At 43.6% G+C, this 19371-nt stretch overlaps 1 pseudogene; it reads right to left on the reverse strand.

Annotated features, from left to right (window-relative positions):
• Positions 1-2556: 2556 nt before the first annotated feature.
• LOC139028734 (uncharacterized) lies at positions 2557-15977 on the reverse strand (annotated as a pseudogene).
• Between the last annotated feature and the right edge of the window lie 3394 nt (positions 15978-19371).

The raw sequence follows: 19371 nt of genomic DNA on the forward strand, positions 1-19371 counted from the left end.
TGAATGCAGGTTGCAGGTCAATACAAATTCCAACTGTTGGAAATATTAACTCCAAATGAAATTACATTTAATAATATTGTGTTTGTCACATGTGCCGAAAAAAAAGCAGACGCTGAATATCCCTTTTTGCATGGTGAAGTTATTCATTACAGTTTGGATGGTGTATCAATACACCCAATCACTACAAAGATACAGGCATACTTCCTAACTGAGTTGCCAGAGAAGAAGAAAATGCTCGAGGATTTCCCCATGAGGCCAATGGTGACTTTTAAGCAGTTACAGAGTTTAATGGCTGTGATAGGAGAAAACTGAGGATGGATCAACAACAGTGTAGTTACTCCACAAYACTAATCTAAATGAAAAAATATATATATTCCAAAACATGCATYCTGTTTGCAACAAGGCACATAAGTAATACTGCAAAAAATATGGCTAATAAAAGCGTTATRTTTGTGGCATATCCAACACAACACGTCAGAGAGTACAACTCTTCATATTTTCAAGCATGGTGGTGGCTGCATCATGTTATGGGTGTGCTTGTCATTGGCAAGGACTAGGGATTTTGGGGGGGGATAAAAAGAAACAGAATACAGCTATAAGCACAGGCAAAATCCCAGAGAAAAACCTGGTTCAGTCTGCTTTCCATCAGACACTGGGAGATGAATTCACCTTTCWGCAGGATRATAGCCTAAAACACAAGGCCAAATCTACATTGGAGGTGCTTACCAAGAYGACATTGAATGGTCCTAAATGGTCTAGTTACAGTTTTGACTTAAATCTATGGCAAGACTTGAAAATGTCWGTCTAGCAATGATCAACAATCAASTTGACAGAGCTTGAAGAATTTTAGTCTTAGATTTTWGTCATTTAGCAGACRCTCTTATCAGAGCGACTTACAGTTTCATCTTAAGATGGCTAGAYGGGRAAACCACATATCACAGGCATAGAAAGTACATTTTCCCTCAATAACATAGCTATCAGTAGAGTCTGAGCTAGAAGGGGAGAGGGTGTCAAATTCAAGTGCTGGTTCATTATTATTTATTTATTTTAAATGTGGGGGTGGGGTCGAGGTGAGGAGGAGGATTATTTAAGATACTGTTTGAAGAGGTAGGGTTTCAGATGTTTTTGGGAAGATGGGCAGGGACTGCTGTCCTAGCTTCTAGGGGATGCTGGTTCCACCATTGGGGTGGTGGAACCCCGTAGAGGTGGGAGGGTCAAGGGACCTGATGTGGAAGAAAGGAGTGCTCGGGTTGTGGTGTAGGTTTTGATTATAGCCTGAAGGTAGGGAGGGGCAGTTCCTCTTGCTGTTCCGTAGGTAAGCGCTATGGTCTTGTAGTGGGTGCGAGCTTCGACTGGAAGCCAGTGGAGTGTGTGGAGGAGCGGGGTGACATGAGAGAACTTGGGAAGGTTGAAAACATCACCTGGTAGGAGCGGCCTGCCAGATAGGATGCAATCCAAGAGTGTGCAGTGCCTTAGACGCCCAGCCCTCAGAGGGTGGAGAGGAAGATCTGATGGTTCACGGCATTGAAGGAAGTGGATAGATCTAGGAGGATGAGAACAGAGGARAGAGAGTCAACTTTGGCAGTGCGGAGAGCCTCCGTGACACAGAGAAGAGCAGTCTCGGTTGAGTGACCCGTCTTGAAGCCTGACTGGTTAGGGTCAAGAAGATCATTCTGAGAGAGATAACGAGAAAGTTGATCAGAGACAGCACGCTCAAGTGTTTTGGAAAGAAAAGAAAGAAGGGATACAAGTTTATAGTTTGATGTCAGATGAGTCAAGTGTTGGTTTCTTGAGGAGGGGAGCAACTCGGGCCATTTTGAAGTCAGAGGGTACGCAGGCAGTGGTCAGGAATGAGTTGATGAGGGAAGTGAGGAATGGGAGAAGATCTCCAGAGATGGTCTGGAGAAGGGAGGAGGGATGGGGTTGAGCGGCAGGTTGTCGGGCGGCCAGACCTCACTAGTCACAGGATGTCATCTGGAGAGAGAGGGGAGAAAGAGGTCAAGGTGTAGGATTGTTATGTGTGAGTGAGACCAGTGGACTTAATAGGCTGAGTGAATGAGTAGTGGATGTCGTCAACCTTTTTTTCAAAGTGGTTGACAAAGTCGTCCGCAGAGAGGGGGAGGGTGTGGAGGATTAAGGAGGGAGGAGAATGTGGAAAAGAGTTTCCTAGGGTTAGAGGCAGAAGCTTGAAAGGTAGAAAGTGGCTTTAGAGAGGTAGAAAGCGGCTTTAGCAGTGGCTACAGAGCAAGAGGAGGTAGAGAGGAGGGAGTGGAAGGATGATAGGTCCTCTGGAAGTTTAGTTTTCCTCCATTTTCACTCAGCTGCCCGCAGCCCTGTTCTGTAAGCTCGCAATGAGTCACGCAGCCACAAAGCAGGAGGGGAGGGCCGAGCCGGCCGGGAGGAAAAGGGACAGTGCGAGTCATAGGATGTGGAAAGGGAGGAGAGTAGGGTCGAAGAGGCAGAATCAGGAGAAGGATTTAGCAGAAGAGAGAGATGATAGGATAGAAGAGGAGAGAGAAGTGGGAGAGAGAGAGTGAAGATTGCGACAGCGCATGATCATCTGGGTAAGTGCTGAGTGGTTAGGGTTGGAGGAAAGGGAGACAGAAAACAAAACAAAGTAGAGACCTGGAGGAGGGTTGCAGTGAAATCAGTAGGCGAGCAGCTTCTAGTATAGATGAGGTCAAGTGTATTACCTGCCCTGTGAGTTGGAGGGGATTGGGAAAGGGTGAGGTCAAAATAGGCAAGGAGGGGAAAGAGAGAGTTGGAAAGAAATTAATCGAAGGCAGACATCACGAGGTTGAAGTCGGCAAGTACGAAAAGTGGTGAGCCATCGTCAGTAAATGAGCTTATCAAGGTGTCAAGCTCATTGAGGAACTCTCTAAGGGCACCTGGTGGACGATAGATTACAATAATGTTAAGCTTGAGTGGACAAGTGACAGTGACAGCATGGAATTCAAATGAGGAGATGGACAGGTGAGAAAGGGAGAAAAGATCAAATCTCCACTTAGGAGAAATGAGTAGACCTGTGGCACCACCGCGACGACCAGATGCTCTCAGACTATGAGAGAACACATAGTCAGATGAAGAGAGAGCAGCTGGAGTAGCAGTGTTCTCTGGAGTGATCCATGTCTCCGTCAGAGCCAAAATATCAAGGGACTGTCATTATGGGGCATTGTGTGTAGATTGATGARGAAAACAAACAATTTAATACATTTTAGAATAAAATGTGGAAAAAGTGAAGGGGTCTGAATACTTTTCCGAATGCACTGTACTTATCACTCCTGGAGATATCAGGAGTCCTCTAACTATAGAATGAAGCATAATGATGGACAAATGTACAATCCAGGTGTGCAAAGCTCTTAGAGACTTACCCMCAAAAAACTCACAGCTGTAATCGCSGCTAAAGGTGCTTCTACAAAGTAYTGACTCAGCGGTGTGAATACTTATGTCAATTAGATATTTCCTTATTTTATTTTCAGTAAATGTGCAAACATTTCTAAAAACATGTTTTCACTTTGTCATTATGGGGTATCGTGTGTAGGGGTAAGAACAAAAATCTATTGAATCCATTTTGAATTCAGGCTTTAACACAACAAAATGTGGAAGGGGTATGAATATTTTCTGAAGTCACTGTATGTACAGTACCTATAACTAAAGGTACAAAGGACGTACCTTACAGTGTACTATGACAAGCGTTTGTACCCCTTTAAGAAYAGAGTGTACTTAGGCATAGCAGGGCATGGTCTACCCATTGTAGCTAAATGCTAAAGAAAGTATATTGCTTGTCTAAATTAAATGAGCATGATATACATGTTTTACAATGATATTAGTGTAATAACACTCATAAAAAACTGTTTGCAGTGATGTTTTACAGGCATTGAATGCATATTACATTACAGGTACAGTGCATTCGAAAAGTATTCAGACCCATTTACTTTTTCCAAATTTTGTTACATTACAGCCTTATTCTAAAATTGATTAAATCGTTTTYCCCCCCTCATCAATCTACACACAAATCCCATTATGACAAATCAAAAACAGTTTTTTATAAAAAACTGAAATATCACATTTACATAAGTATTCAGACCATTTACTCAGTACTTTGTTGAAGCACCATTGGCAGCGATTACAGCCTAGAGTCTTCTTGGGTATGACGCTACAAGCTTGGCACATCTCTATTTGGGGAGTTTCTCCCATTCTCTTCTGCAGATCCTCGGTTGGATGGGGAGCATCACTGTACAGCTATTTTCAGGTCTCTCTAGAGATGTTAGATTGGGTTCAAGTCCGGGCTCTGGCTGGGCCACTCAAGGACATTCAGAGACTTGTCCCGAAGCCACTCCTGCGTTGTCTTGGCTGTGTGCTTAAGATCGTTGTCCTGTTGGAAGGGGAACCTTCGCCCCAGTCTGAGGTCCTGAGTGCTCTGGACAGGTTCTCTCTGCACTTTGCTCGGTTCATCTTTCCCTCGATCCTGACGAGTCTCCCAGTCCCTGAAAAACATCGCCACAGCATGATACTGCCACCACCATGCTTCACCGTAGGGATGGTGCCAGGTTTCCTCCGGACGTGACGCTTTGCACTTAAGACAAAGAGTTCAATCTTGGTTTCATCAGACCAGATAATCTTGTTTCTCATGGTCTGAGAGTTCTTTAGGTGCCTTTTGGCAAACTCCAAGTGGGCTGTCATGTGCCTTTTACTGAGGAGTGGCTTCCATCTGGCCACTCTACCATAAAGGCCTGATTGGTAGAGTGCTGCAGAAATGGTTGTCCTTCTGGAAGATTCCAGAGGACCTCTGGAGCTCTGTCAGAGTGACCATCGGGTTCTTGGTTACCTCCCTGACCAAGGCCCTTCTCCCCCGATTGCTCAGTTTGGCCGGGCGGCCAGCTCTAGCAAGAGTCTTGGTGGTTCCAAACTTCTTCTAGTTTAGAATGACGGAGGCCACTGTGTTCTTGRGGACMTTCAATGCTGTAGACATTTTTTTGTACCCTTCCCCATGTCTGTGCCTCGACACAATCCTGTCTCGGAGCTCTACGGACAATTCCTTCAACTTCATGGCTTGGTTTTTGCTCTGACATGCACTGTCAACTGTGGGACCTAATATAGACAGGTTTGTGCCTTGGACTCCAATCAACTTGTAGAAACATCTCAAGGATAATCAATGGAAACAGGATGCACCTGAGCTCAATTTCAAATGATGTAGCAAAGGGTCTGCATAGTTATCTAAATAAGGTATTTCATTTATTGAATTTTTTTTTATACATTTTGCAAAAATGTCTCAACCTGTTTTCGCTTTGTCATTATGGGGTATTGTGTGTAGATTGATGAGGAACATTCTTATTTGATTAATTTTAGAATAAGGCGGTAATGTAACAACATGCGGAAAAGGGGAAGGGGTCTGAATACTTTCCGAATGCACTGTAAATCAAAGGTGCTTCAACTCACCCTCACTGCTTAGTCTTAGGGAGTGTCAGTTACACTATTCCGTCCGTTGGTTTTCCTATGATGTATTCAGCCTTTTGAAAAACATTGATCTTGGACCAGAGATCATGTGCTTGCATGCTGTTCCTGCAAGTTTATATTTGTCCCCATACTTGACTCTTGGAAGTTGATATTAGAATTGATTTTTTTTTTGTCAAAGTAAAAAATAAAAAATAAACGTTTCTTCATCGCTACGGCTTTACAAAACAAAARAGTGAGCAAATAATTGTTCACCAGATGAACGCGGTACAATTAGAAGCCTCTGCCAGTTTGGCTWAAGTTTTGTTTTTCTAAGCCTCCAACATAACAGTGTGCCCTGCCGTCAGCACCTTGAGTAAGTAAAACCCCTTCTTTATGAACTACCCTGCTAGATATTTGCTTTGCGAAGCTCTGCGAGAAGAAAAGAGAGGGGATGCTGCAGTGAATAACTACACTGTGTTCCAATGAAAAACAGCAGACATAAAAGAGCATGAGAAATGAATTGAATGTCGCCCCCCCCCCCCTCCCCCCCCACATCTAACTATATGAGAAAGGCTGCCGATGTGATCTGAATCGCTCCTTTCCAAAATACTTGGCCAGGTGATTCATTACAGGGCTCTGTCAAAAGGCGCTTTCCACAACATGAGACGAACAATGACAGTGTGATTGCATTGAGAGAAGCTCTGATTGAAAGCTATCGGCCGTATTCTATTCTACACTCTACCCCGGAGAATGCAGTTTGCATTCCCAGAGAAGGCGACCCACTAACAGATGAAAACGGAATATCTTAACCACGGCGAGGGTGTCAAGAGAGCTGTTTCAGGAGGTGTTGCGTAACAAGAGCTTCCCGGTTTTAAATTAACCATAACAATTTAACAGCCCCTTAAACATGAATAGAGGAGTTGGCAGTCAGATTGATTGGAGAGTAAGTAACACTCAAGGTAGTAGATGTGTTTCAGTGTCACTAAGATCTCAGCTGGGGAGTGGAGCTGAACAGATTGTGGATGACTGCCAGATCTCTTGATCACACTTTCATATCTGGTTCACAACTACAAACAGAGTTCACAGGGAAAAAAATACTTACCTGGCTAAGAAGTTGCAGTCTATTGCACTCTATTGAAGATTTTGCACAACAGGCAGCGCTAGCAACTTCAACCGTAACTGACCATGTCCGTTTTAACGTCAGCCTCTAGGCATTACTTCATAACACTTTGTCGTACGTATTTTCAGACGTTGTAAATGTGCATTTACGTACATGTCGTTTTACATTTGTACATCTTTATCTTTATTAGCCAGACCTGTGCCACTCATGAGGTATGTATAATATGTAGGCTAGGGCCTGCCCCACACAGATCCACAACAGGCCTCACTCCTGCCTTTACCCCCAGTGCTCTGCTCCACAGCACTCCACGTGAGAGCAGAATAAATATCACCTTAGATACTGTTTACATTTAGGGCCGAGGACTACCATTACCTTCCTATCAATATCAGCACTTACAGGYCGTAATACAGTGAGACAGGCCTCCAACCTGTAATTTTCATAGGCCCTAATTCATGGTGAAAGAAAATAATAGCAGAGGGTATTCAACTAAACAATGATGATACTTACAGATAATTGCCAGAGATGACTAGTATCGTCACTGCTAGATAATCCTCAATCTATCATTTCCATGGGAAATTACATACTAAACGATGAGCCGTTTTACGAGTCATTTTACAGTCCAGCGCCCTCAGAATGAGGAATGAATTTGCGGTGTCAAAATAACCAATCCAGTTTTAATAGAACTTTCTATTTAACATAACTTAATAGAACTTTCTATATAATAGAATATAATGTTCTATAACAAAACATACAAAGTTCTATAAAAAAAAATCGAACTGTCTATTTAATAGAACTTAATAGAACTTTCTATTTCTATTTAATAGAACGTGATGGCATATATTCAAACAAATAGATAAATGTCCCGTTACGTGACTCATGACAAAACCAGGTACACTTGCCGTGCACACAGCATTGCGTTGTGCATGTAGATGTTGAGTGAGAGGAGTTGCATTTCCTCTTCTTGCCCCCAGAGGGACAGAGAGAGATGCAGACATTCTCACCCATATTTTACTGTCCCAGTGAATACAGTAGTTATTGAACTGAATATTATCCAAGTCATTAATCCACATGAGTAACTCATTGGATCAGAGAGCTGCAGCAGACGTGACATGTATGTACAGTATTTGAGGGAGTATTTACAGTAGTTAAAATCCCTCCTCCCATCAGCCCGAGGTGGAATTCAGGAATCACTTGAACTGAATCCAGAGCCGAATGGTCGCCAGCAGAAAGACAATCCTCCTTCTCCCAGGTTAGCTGGCTGTGACCCTGGATGCAAATATGCTGCAGGCTCTGACAAAGTGCACAGGAATGTCTGATTGATCCCAAATGTGGAGATGCCAATTGATTACAACTCAGATAAGAGAGGCTGATTTATATAGAGATGTACATATCAMTTTTTGAGTACATATTTCCGTTCCAATAAAACATTTAGACTGCAGATGGTTTAGCATGATGGATTGTAGCTAGCTGAGTGATTTCCACCTAGGTCGGGAGAAAGTGTGGCCTCTGGCTGGTGTTGCAGTGCTTTTTTGGAAGACAATGCTATCAGCCTATCAATAGGGCCCAATTTTTATCTGATACAAAACGTATAGCCAATTTAATGCCAGAGGTTTAGGCATAAACATAATAAATGTTATACGCCCTGTAGCGTTGCAGCTAACGGCAAATAGCCAGAGATGCAGTTTCCTTGACCCAAATTCATTAAATGTTGTCTCCTCCTTTACTGTCCTCAATTACCATAATGTAATTAGTCAGGAGAGAAATAATGTGAGTTTGTGTTTCAGGGTATTATTTCTACAGCAGGGTAAGGGCACTGTGGCTGTGCAACACGGTGGCAGTGCAACACGGTGGCTGTGCAACACGGTGGCAGTGCAACACGGTGGCTGTGCAACACGGTGGCTGTGCAACACTGGCTGTGCAACACTGGCTGTGCAACACGGTGACTGTGCAACACGGTGGCTGTGCAACACGGTGGCTGTGCAACACGGTGGCTGTGCAACACGGTGGCTGTGCAACACCTGGCTGTGCAACACGGTGGCTTGTGCAACACGGTGGCTGTGCAACACGCAACACGGTGGCTGTGCAACACGGTGGCTGTGCAACACTGGCTGTGCAAACACTGGCTGTGCAACACGGTGGCTGTGCAACACGGTGGCTGTGCAACACGGTGGCTGTGCAACACTGGCTGTGCAACATTTAGAAAAATAAAGGTACTCCAAATCCTCAATGAGTGCAAAGCAATGAGTTAGCTACATCATTTCCATTGACAATATTCAGTGATTTACCCAGACATCACATTCATTATTGATACAAACTTTAAGGGCATCTAATCTCTCTTTTCCCCAGTCAGATGTGCAAACCGCAGAGAGTGAAAATGTGACAGACCGGCTCGATTTGGTCTTATGTAGTAACATTTGAAATTGTGTTTTTTACATTGGATAAAAGTAAARACTCAGAGCTAGAAAATGGTATACCATACACTACAGTTGAGGTACAATGGGAAAGATATTCTGCTTTGAAAGTTAATAAACTCTTCACTTTTGAGAAAATGGTCCCAAAATGATGTTTTGGTACACCTACTGCAGAGCTCTTATTTGTCTACAACCATTCAGCCTCATTCACACCTGCTTAAGCCTTATTCCCATCCATCTCTTTAATGATTCGCATCGTTATGAAAAAGTATAAACACAACGCGGTCGTTGTCGTTATGAAAAAGTATAAACACAAAAACGACAGGCTGCGTGACATCAGCAGCCTGGTGGTCCAAAATAACATAACTGGTGTATTTTAACACCAATAAACCAACCAACTATCATCTCAGCCAATCATGACTAGTGGGAAGGTTCCTKYCTTTTTCCGTGGCTAAACCAACTAGGCTTGTAATTGATCCATTTTATTAATATTTACAGATGGCAAACAATTTTTGTTTTTAAGGCACATGAAAGTTCACATTTTCAAGAAGGCATTTCTGCCAAAAACTACCCTATGGACCCTGGTATAAAGTAGTGCACTATATAAGGAATAGGGTGCCATTTGGGACATAGTCACTGACATTTTCCTCCCCCTCTTCCAGCTCTTCACGGGCGCCCAAGTTGTTCCCTTTCCCCACACTCCTTTCCATAATTTGAAAGCGTCTGCTATACGATAAAAGAYGCCATCGTTGCCATATTAGCACCATATTCAAAAAGATGTGAAAAGCCGCTGCGCGTTTACAATGACTCCTTTTAAAAGCGTCAACGGCTCAATCATCCGGCGTGTTTTCGTTTCCCCTGTTGTCTGTGTTGGGCTACAACTCTAAAACGAYGCCAGAGAGAAGGTTGGTGTCTTTTTTCCCATTCCATATTCATTTTTTATTTAACTAGGCAAGTCGGTTAAGAACCAATTCTTATTTACAATGACGGCCTAGGAACAGTGGGTTTACTGCCTTGTTCAGGGGAAGAACAACAGTTTTTTACCTTGTCAGCTCGGGGATTCGATCTAGCAACCTTTCGGGTACTGGCCCAACACTCTAACGACTAAGCTACCTGCCACCCCGTTATAGTAGATGAAGTAGCAGATTCCTATCTTGTCTTACCCTAACACTATCTCTGAGTGAAGTGAGGATTACATAATTGGAACCTTCGGCTCAAGGTGACACCATGGCAGATAGCTATGACTCCACAACTCCCACTGTGATCAAGTTGATTTTTACAACTGCGACCTGGCCAAGATAAAGCAAATCAGTGCGACACAAACAACAACACAGAGTTACACATTGAATAAACAAACATACAGTCAATAATACAATAGAAAAGTCTATATACCGTGTGTGCAAACGAGGTAGGATAAGGGAGGTAAGGCAATAAATAGGCCATAGTGGCGAAATAGTTACAATATAGCAATTAAACACTGGAGTGATAGATGTGCAGAAGATGAGTGTGCAAGTAGAGATACTGGGGTGCAAAAGAGCAAAATAAATAACAGTATGGGGATGAGGTATTTGGATGGGCTATTTWCAGATGGGCTATGTACAGGTGCAGTGATCTGTGAGCTGCTCTGACAGCTGGTGCTTAAAGTTAGTGAGGGAGATATGAGTCTCCAGCTTCAATGATTTTTGCAGTTCATTCCAGTCATTGGCAGCAGAGAACTGGAAGGAGAGGCGGCCAAAGTAGGAATTGGCTTTGGGGGTGACCAGTGAAATATACCTGCTGGAGCGCGTTCTACGGGTGGGTGCTGCTATGGTGACCAGTGAGCTGAGATAAGGCGGGGCTTTACCTAGCAAAGACTTATAGATGATGGGGAAATTAATTTCTATCTGTACTTGGAGTTCAAAAAAGTTTACCCAAAATAAGCTAGCGGTGTTGTTAAAAGTCTTATTGAAACATTCAGTGAACTTTTTGGAAATTATTCGAAAACCTCCAAATAACCTAGAATTTCCCTTATCAGTTTAAATAAAACTTATCAGGAATACTTTTCAAGGAACCAGAGTAAAACGTTCTCAGAACCTCCCTGCAAMCTAAAAATAAACGTTCCCAGAACAGCCAAAATGTTCATTTCTATTTCTAAAAAATGGTTTTACTGGTCAGGAAACGTATGGCTTCTTTCCTACAACTTAACAAGGAACCAAATGTGCTAGCTGGGTGTGCTGTGCTAGTGTAATGGAACTGGAGGAGCAGAGAGCCTGGGGCAGGTAGGCAGGCAGTGCGAGTGGTGCCATGACCCGGGTCAGGTGCTTCTAACTGCACTGTCAACTGTGGGACCCTAATTAGACAGGTTTGTGCCTTGACTCCAATCAAACTTGTAGAAAACATCTCAAGGATAATCAATGGAACAGGATTGCACCTGCTCAATTTCAAATGATGTAGCAAAGGGTCGCATAGTTATCTAAATAAAGGTATTTCCTTTTGTTTATTTGTTTTTATACATTTTGCAAAAATGTCTCAAACCTGTTTTCGCTTTGTCATTATGGGTTGTGTGTAGATTGATGAGGAACATTCCTTATTGATTAATTTTTAGAATAAGGCGGTAATGTAAAACAACATGCGGAAAAGGCGAAGGTCTGAATACTTTCCGAATGCACTGTAATCAAAGGTGCTTCAACTCACCCTCACTGCTTAGTCTTTAGGGAGTGTCAGTTACACTATTCCGTCCGTTGGTTTCCTATGATGGTTATTCAGCTTTTGAAAAACATTGTCTTGACCAGAATCATGTGCTTGCTGCTGTCGCTGCAAGTTTTATATTTGTCCCCAGACTGACTCTTGGAAGTTGATATTAGAATTGATTTTTTGTCCAAGTAAAAAAAAATAAAAAATAAACGTTTCTTCATCGCTACGCTTTACAAAACAAAAAAGTGAGCAAATAATTGGTCACCAGATGAACGCGGTTACAATTAGAAGCCTCTGCCAGTTGGCTAAAGTTTTGTTTCTAAGCCTCCAACATACAGTGTGCCCTGCCGTCAGCACCTTGAGGAAGTAAAACCCTCTTTATGAACTACCCTGCTAGATGATTTGCTTGGCGAAGCTCTGCGAGAGAAAAGAGAGGATGCTGCGTGAATAACTACACTGTGTTCCAATGAAAAAACAGCAACATAAAAGAGCATGAGAAATGAATTGGAAAAGGTCGCCCCCCCCCCACCCCCCCCACATCTAAACTATGATGAGAAAGGCTGCCGATGTGCATCTGAATCGCTCCCTTTCCGAAAATACTTGGCCAGTGATTCATTACAGGGCTGTCAAAAAGGCGCTTTCCACAACATTGAGACGAACAATGACCCAGTGTGATGCATTGAGGAAAGCTCGATTAAAGCTATCGGCCGTATTCTATTCTACACTCATACCCGGGAGAATGCAGTTTGCATTCCCAGAGAAGGCGACCCACTAACAGATGAAAACGGAATTATCTTAACCACGCGAGGTAGTCAAGAGAGCTGTTTCAGGAGTGTTGCCGTAAACAAGAGCTTCCCGGTTTTAAATTAACCATAACAATGTAACAGCCCCATTTAAACATTGAATAGAGAGGTTGGCGTTCCAGATGATTGGAGAGTAAGTACACTCAAGTAGTAGATGTGTTTCAGTGTCACTGAAGATCTAGCTGGAGTGGAGCTGAACAGATGTGGAGGACTGCCAGATCTTCGTGATCACATTCATATCTGGTTTCACACATACAAACAGAGTTCACAGGGAAAAAAATACTTACCTGGCTAAGAAGTGCAGTCTATTGCACTCTATTTGAAGATTTTGCACAACAGGCAGCGCTAAGCAACTTCAACTGGACCATGTCTGTATTTAACGTCCAGCCTCTAGGCATTACGTCCTAACCACTTGTCGTACGTAATTTTCAGACGTTGTAAATGTGCATTAACGTACATGTCGTTTGTAACATTTGTACATCTTTATCTTTATTAGCCAGACCTGTCCACTTCATGAGGTATGTATAAATGTAAGGCTAGGGCCTGCCCCACACAAATCCACAAACAGGCCTCACTCCTGCCTTTCCCCCAGTGCTCTGCCTCCACGCACGCCACGTGAGAGCAGAATAAATATCACCTTAGATACTTTTACATTTAGGGCCGAGGACTACATTACCTTCCTTCAATATCAGCACTTACAGGTTCGTAATACAGTGAGACAGGCCTCCAACCTGTAATTTTCATAGGCCAACAAATTCATGGTGGAAATAGCAGAGGGTATTCAACTAAACAATGATGATACTTACAATAATTGCCAAGAGATGACTAGTATCGTCATGCGAGATAATGCCTCAATCTATCATTTCCATGGGAAATTAGCATACTAAACGATGAGCCGTTTTACGAGTCATTTTACAGTCCAGCGCCCTCCAGAATGAGGATGAATTTGCGGTGTCAAAATAACCAATCCAGTTTTAACTAGAACTTTCTATTTAACATAACTTAATTAAACTTCATATATGAATATAAATATAATGTTCTATAACAAAACTACAAAGTCTATAAAAAAAAATGCGAACTGTCTATTTAATAGAACTTAATAGAACTTTCTATTTCTAATTTAAATAGAACGTGATGGCATATATTCAAACAAATAGATAAATGTCCCGTTACGTGACTATGACAAAACCAGGGCACACTTGCCGGCACACAGCATTGGCGGTGTGCATGTAGATGTGAGTGAGAGGAGTTGCTTTCCTCTTCTTGCCCCAAGCAGGGACAGAGAGAGATGCAGACATTCTCACCCATATTTTACTGTCCCAGTGATACGTAGTTTATTGAACTTGAATATTATCCCAAGTCAATTAATCCACATGAGTAACTCATTGGATTCAGAGAGCTGCAGCAGACGTACATGTAGTACAGTATTTGAGGGAGTATTTACAGTGTTAAAATCCCTCCTCCCATCAGCCCGAGTGGGAAATTCAGGAATCACTTGAACTGAATCCCAGAAGCCGAAATGGTCGCCAGCGAAAGACAATCCTCCTCTCCCAGGTTATCTGCTGTGACCCTGGATGCAAATATGCTGCAGCCTGACAAAAGTGCACAGGAATGGTCTGATTGATCCCAAATTGGAGATGCCAATTGATTACAAATCAGAATAAGAAGGCTATTTATATAGAGATGTTACATATCAATTTTGAGTACATATTTCCGTTCCAATAAAACATTTAGACATGCAGATGGTTAGCATGATGGGATTGTAGCTTAGCTGAGTGATTTCCACCTAGTCGGAGAAAGTTGCCTCTGCTTGGTGTGTGCAGTGCTTTTTTGGAAGACGAATGCTACGCTATCAGATAGGCCATTTTTTATCGGAGAACAAAACGTATAGCAATTTAATGCCAGAGGTTTAGGCATAACATAATAAATGTTATACGCCCTGTAGCGTTGCAGCTAACGGCAAATAGCCAGAGATGCATTTCCTTTGACCCAAATTCATTAAATGTTGTCTCCGCCTTTACTGTCCTCAATTACCATTTAATGAATTAAGTCAGGGGAGAAATAATGTGAGTTGTGTTCAGGCTATTAATTTCTACAGCAGGGTAAGGGCACTGTTGCTGTGCAACACGGTGGCGCAGTGCAACACGGTGCGCTGTGCAACACGGTGGCAGTGCAACACGGAGTGGGCAAACACGGTGGCTGTGCAACACTGCGTGCAACACTGGCTGTGCAACACGGTGGACTGTGGCAACACGGTGCTGGGCACACGGTGGCTGTGCAACAAAAAGGTGCTGTGCAACATGCTGTGCAACACTGCGCTGTGCAACGGTGGCTGTGCAACCACGGTGGCTGTGCAACATGCTGTGCAACACGGTGGCTGATGCAACCACGGTGGCTGGGCAAAACGGTGGCTGTGCACACTGGCTGTGCAACACTGGCTGTGCAACACTGGTGTGCAACACGGTGGCTGTGCAACACGTGGGCTGTGCAACACTGGCTGGCAACACGGTGGCTGTGCAACACGGTTGGCTGTGGCACACGGTGGCTGTGCAACACTGGCTGTGACAACAATTTTAGAAAAAGAAAGGTACTCAAATCCTTCAATGAAGTGCAAAGCAATGAGTTAGCTACATCATTTCCATTGAACAATATTCAAGTGATTACCACAACATCAATTTTTATTTATACAAACTTTTAAGGGCATCTAATCTCTCTTTCCCCAGTCGATGTGCAAACCGCAGAGAGTGAAATGTACGACCGGCTCGATTTGGTCTTATGTAGTAACATTGAAATTGTGGTTTTTTACATTGGATAAAGTAAAGACTTCAGAGCTAGAAAATGGATACCAACACTACAGTTGAGGGTAACAGATGGGAAAGATATTCTGCTTTGAATCAATAAACTCTTCACTTTTGAGAAAATTGTCCCAAAATGATGTTTGGTACCCCACCTACTGAGAGCTCTTATTGTCTACAACCATTCAGCCTCATCAACCTCTTAAGCCTTATTCCCATCCATCTCTTTAATGATTCGCATCGTTTATGAAAAAAGTATAAACACAACGCGGTCGTGTGTCGTTATGAAAAAGGAATAACACAAAAACGACAGGCTGCGTGACATCAGCAGCCTGGGTGGTCCAAAAATAACATAACTGGGTATTTGTTAACACCAATAAAACCAACCAACTATCATCTCAAGCCAATCATGGACTAGTGGGAAGGTTCCTGCTTTTTCGTGGCTAAACCAACTAGGCTTGTAATGATCCATTTATTAATATTTTACAGATGCAAACAATTTTTGTTTTTAAGGCACATGAAAGTTCACATTTTCAGAAGGCATTTCTGCCAAAAACTACCCTATGGACCCTGTCATAAGTAGTGCACTATTATAAAGGAATAGGGTGCCATGTTGGGGAACATAGTCACTGACATTTTCCTCCCCCTCTTCCAGCTCTTCAAAGGCGCCCAAGTTGTTCCCTTCCCCACACTCCTTTCCATATTTGAAAGCGTCTGCTATACGGATTAAAAACGCCATCGTTCCATATTTAGCACCATATGCAAAAAAGATGGTAAAGCCGCTGCGCGTTTTACAATGACTCCTTTTAAAAGCGTCAACGGCTCAAGCATCCGGCGTGTTTTCGTTTCCACCCTGTTGGTCTGTGTTGGCGACAAAACTCTTAAAACGACGCCAGAGAGAAAGGTTGGTGTCTTTTTCCCCATCCATATGTCATTTTTATTAACTAGCAAGTCGTTAAGAACCATTCTTATTTACAATGACGGCCTAGGAAACAGTGGGTTTTACTGCCTTGGATTTCAGGGAAGAACAACAGTTTTACCTTGTCAGCTCGGGGATTCGATCTTAGCAACCTTTCGGACTGGCCCAACACGCTAACGACTAAGCTACCTGCCACCCCGTTATAGGGTGATGGAAGTAGCAGATTCCTATCTTGTCTTATGACCCTAACACTATCTCTGAGTTGAAGTGAGAGATTACATAATTGAACCTTCGCTCAAAGGTGACACCATGGCAGATAGCTTATGGACTCACAACTCCCACTGTGATCAAGTTGATTTTTACAACTGGCGACCTGGCCAAGATAAAGCAAATCCAGTGCGAACACAAACAACCAAACAACAGAGTTAACACATTGAATAAACAAACATACAGTCAATAAAGTACAATAGAAAAGTCGTATATTACGCGTGTGTGCCAAACGAGGTAGGATAAGGGATGGTATAGCAATAAATTAGGCCCATAGTTGGCGAAATAGTTCATATAGCCAATTAAACACTGGTGCAGACTCCGATCAGATCGTGAAGGAAAGCATCCGGATACTGCACAGTAGGATTATCATTATCGGCGTGCAACCAAACGTATGCCAACAATAGAATCCTGGCACAGATACATTGGCGGCACAAGGGTATGCTGGGACTGCTGGGCCTACTGTGTTCTCCCGCATGGAGCGACCACATTGTAACATCACGAGCAGCCCTAGCCCAGCTGATGCTGTAGATTCTGTGCTCTCGTATGCGAGTGTCATGTGGTGTGCTTAGAAAGATAGTGAGAAGGCAATATCTGTAGTCTCCAGCTTCAACTCGACTTGTATCAAGTGTCATTCTACAGTCAACTGATTTTCAGCAGTAGAAACTGGAAGTAGAGAGCAGTTGCTCTCAAGGCATGGTTATGGCGGAATTGGACCTTTAGTGGTTTAGTGTGACCAGTGAGAGTATACGCCTGCTTGAGAGCGAACGTGCTCCGTGTGGTTGCATGCTTCGGGGTGACATTGTAGACATAGAGATAAGGCTTGGCCCTGTACCTATCAATTATATTTAAATTATAGGATGATTAAGGACATTAATTCTACGTTATACATTGAAGTCATTAGCTTATCTCTTCGCTATATTCCAAGATCTGACCTCTCCAAATTGCAAGAGTGTGCCTACTACGCGTTAATGTAGTTTTCAGTATACAACCAACTTTTAACAATAATGCCATCATCACACTCTTAGTGTTAATGGGAGGGTGTGGGCGTAGTACATGTATATTGTGAAGTACTCCAAACGTACAGTATTAGAAATACTAACTTCACCTCATCATACGCATGTATTCCTTTCAATACGAATCGAGACTGTGACACACGGTTCAGGTGTTACTTCCTGCGGAATGCGTTCGCTTGTGCACTCTTGCACGTCTCGAGCTGACCTGTGCGTCTGTAGAGTGCAGCATTGTTCTCCTCATTTGTTCGTCCGAGAGGGCAGCGCATATACAGTGTATGTGTGACGGTGGACTGAGCGTCAACTGTACTTTCAGAGGTAGGGAGGCGAGCAGCCAAGGTGGTATGAACGCATGTGCCCTTGTTTGGTGTAGAGCGCCCTGACTCAATGCTAGCTCGACAATAAGAAGGCCGGATACGCGCATCTTGCCTCGCGGGCGGTTCCCACATCACAGCTACACGCCTAGCGTTCCAATAGCCACTCCATGCGTCTTGTAAACCAGTCGATGGCTGACAACTCCAGCTTCATGCGTGTCCACAGTCATGCATGGGAGAATAGCGGCTAAGAGCGGGGATCGCATCTGAGAGAGCGCTGTTCGGCTGAAGATCTAACACAACCGGATCGGTCGTTCTGCAGTTCTGCGTATGCGAGTATGCGAGAGGTTGTACTCGTCGACCACGGTCCGCGGTAAGGCTCCACTAGCCAACAGCTGAGTATCAAGCAGTAATTCCAGACGGCAGAGATGACAAGATGCCCTCGCTATTCAGCGTACACTGCCGCGCGCGGACATTGCTCGGACGGTCCCTCAAAGTTGACCTAGCGCAGCGTGTGTCCGCATTCTCTTCCTGCGATACTTGGATTGTGACTATTGCAAACTCACTTTGGCATGAGCGAGTGGACCCACCTACCCCAACGGGTCACCGCACTGAAAGATGTTAGTCTAGCCACGACAGGGTAGATTGTCCAGGATCACGCCAGGTTCTTAGCCACTACTGGCGAGGAGGACACATGGAGTGTCAAACCGTGATGGCGAGATCATGGAACGGCAGTCCTTCCCCCGGGAGGAAGAGCAGCGTCCGTCTTGCCGAGGTTCAGCTGGAGGTGGTGCATTCAGTCATCCACACTGATATGTCTTGCCAGACATCGCAGAGATGCGATTCACCACCTGGTTATCAGAGGGGGGAAAGGAAAGATAATTGTGTTGGCGTCTGATGATGATGATGATGATGGGGAAATTAATTTCTATCTGTACTTGGAGTTCAAAAAATTACCCAAAATAAGCTAGCGGTGTTGTTAAAAGTCTTATTGAAACATTCAGTGACTTTTGGAAATTATTCGAAAACCTCCAATAACCTAGAATTCCCTTATCAGTTTAAATAAGAACTTATCAGGAATACTTTTCAGGAACCAGAGTAAAACGTTCTCAGAAACCTCCCTGCAACTAAAAATAAACGTTCCAGAACAGCCAAAATGTTCATTTCTATTTCTAAAAAATGGTTTACTGGTCAGGAAACGTATGGCTTCTTTCCTACAACTTAACAAGGAACCAAATGTGCTAGCTGGGTGTGCTGTGCTAGTGTAATGGAACTGGAGGAGCAGAGACCTGGGGCAGGTAGGCAGGCAGTGCGAGTGGTGCCATGACCCGGGTCAGGTGCTTCTAGGCTGGGTGAAGTGGTTGCAGTGAAGACAAGGATTCTGTCAGCAGCATCAAACACCAGGCCAGAATCCCTACTGCTGCAGCTGCCGCCTCCTCTAGATTGAGAAACTCTCACCTGTGTCCCGACCAACACCCCACTCCTCCTCCTCCTTGAGTTGATCCTCTCCCACCATCATCAAAGACTGAGAGAGAGAGAGAGAAGAGAGAAGAGAGAGAGAGCAGATGAGAGAAAGAGAGAGAGAGAGAGTTATAGGAGAGAGACATAACTCTTGCTGAA

This window comes from Salvelinus sp. IW2-2015, linkage group LG14 (assembly GCF_002910315.2).
Source record: "Salvelinus sp. IW2-2015 linkage group LG14, ASM291031v2, whole genome shotgun sequence".
In the NCBI taxonomy this organism is placed as follows: Eukaryota; Metazoa; Chordata; class Actinopteri; order Salmoniformes; family Salmonidae; genus Salvelinus; species Salvelinus sp. IW2-2015.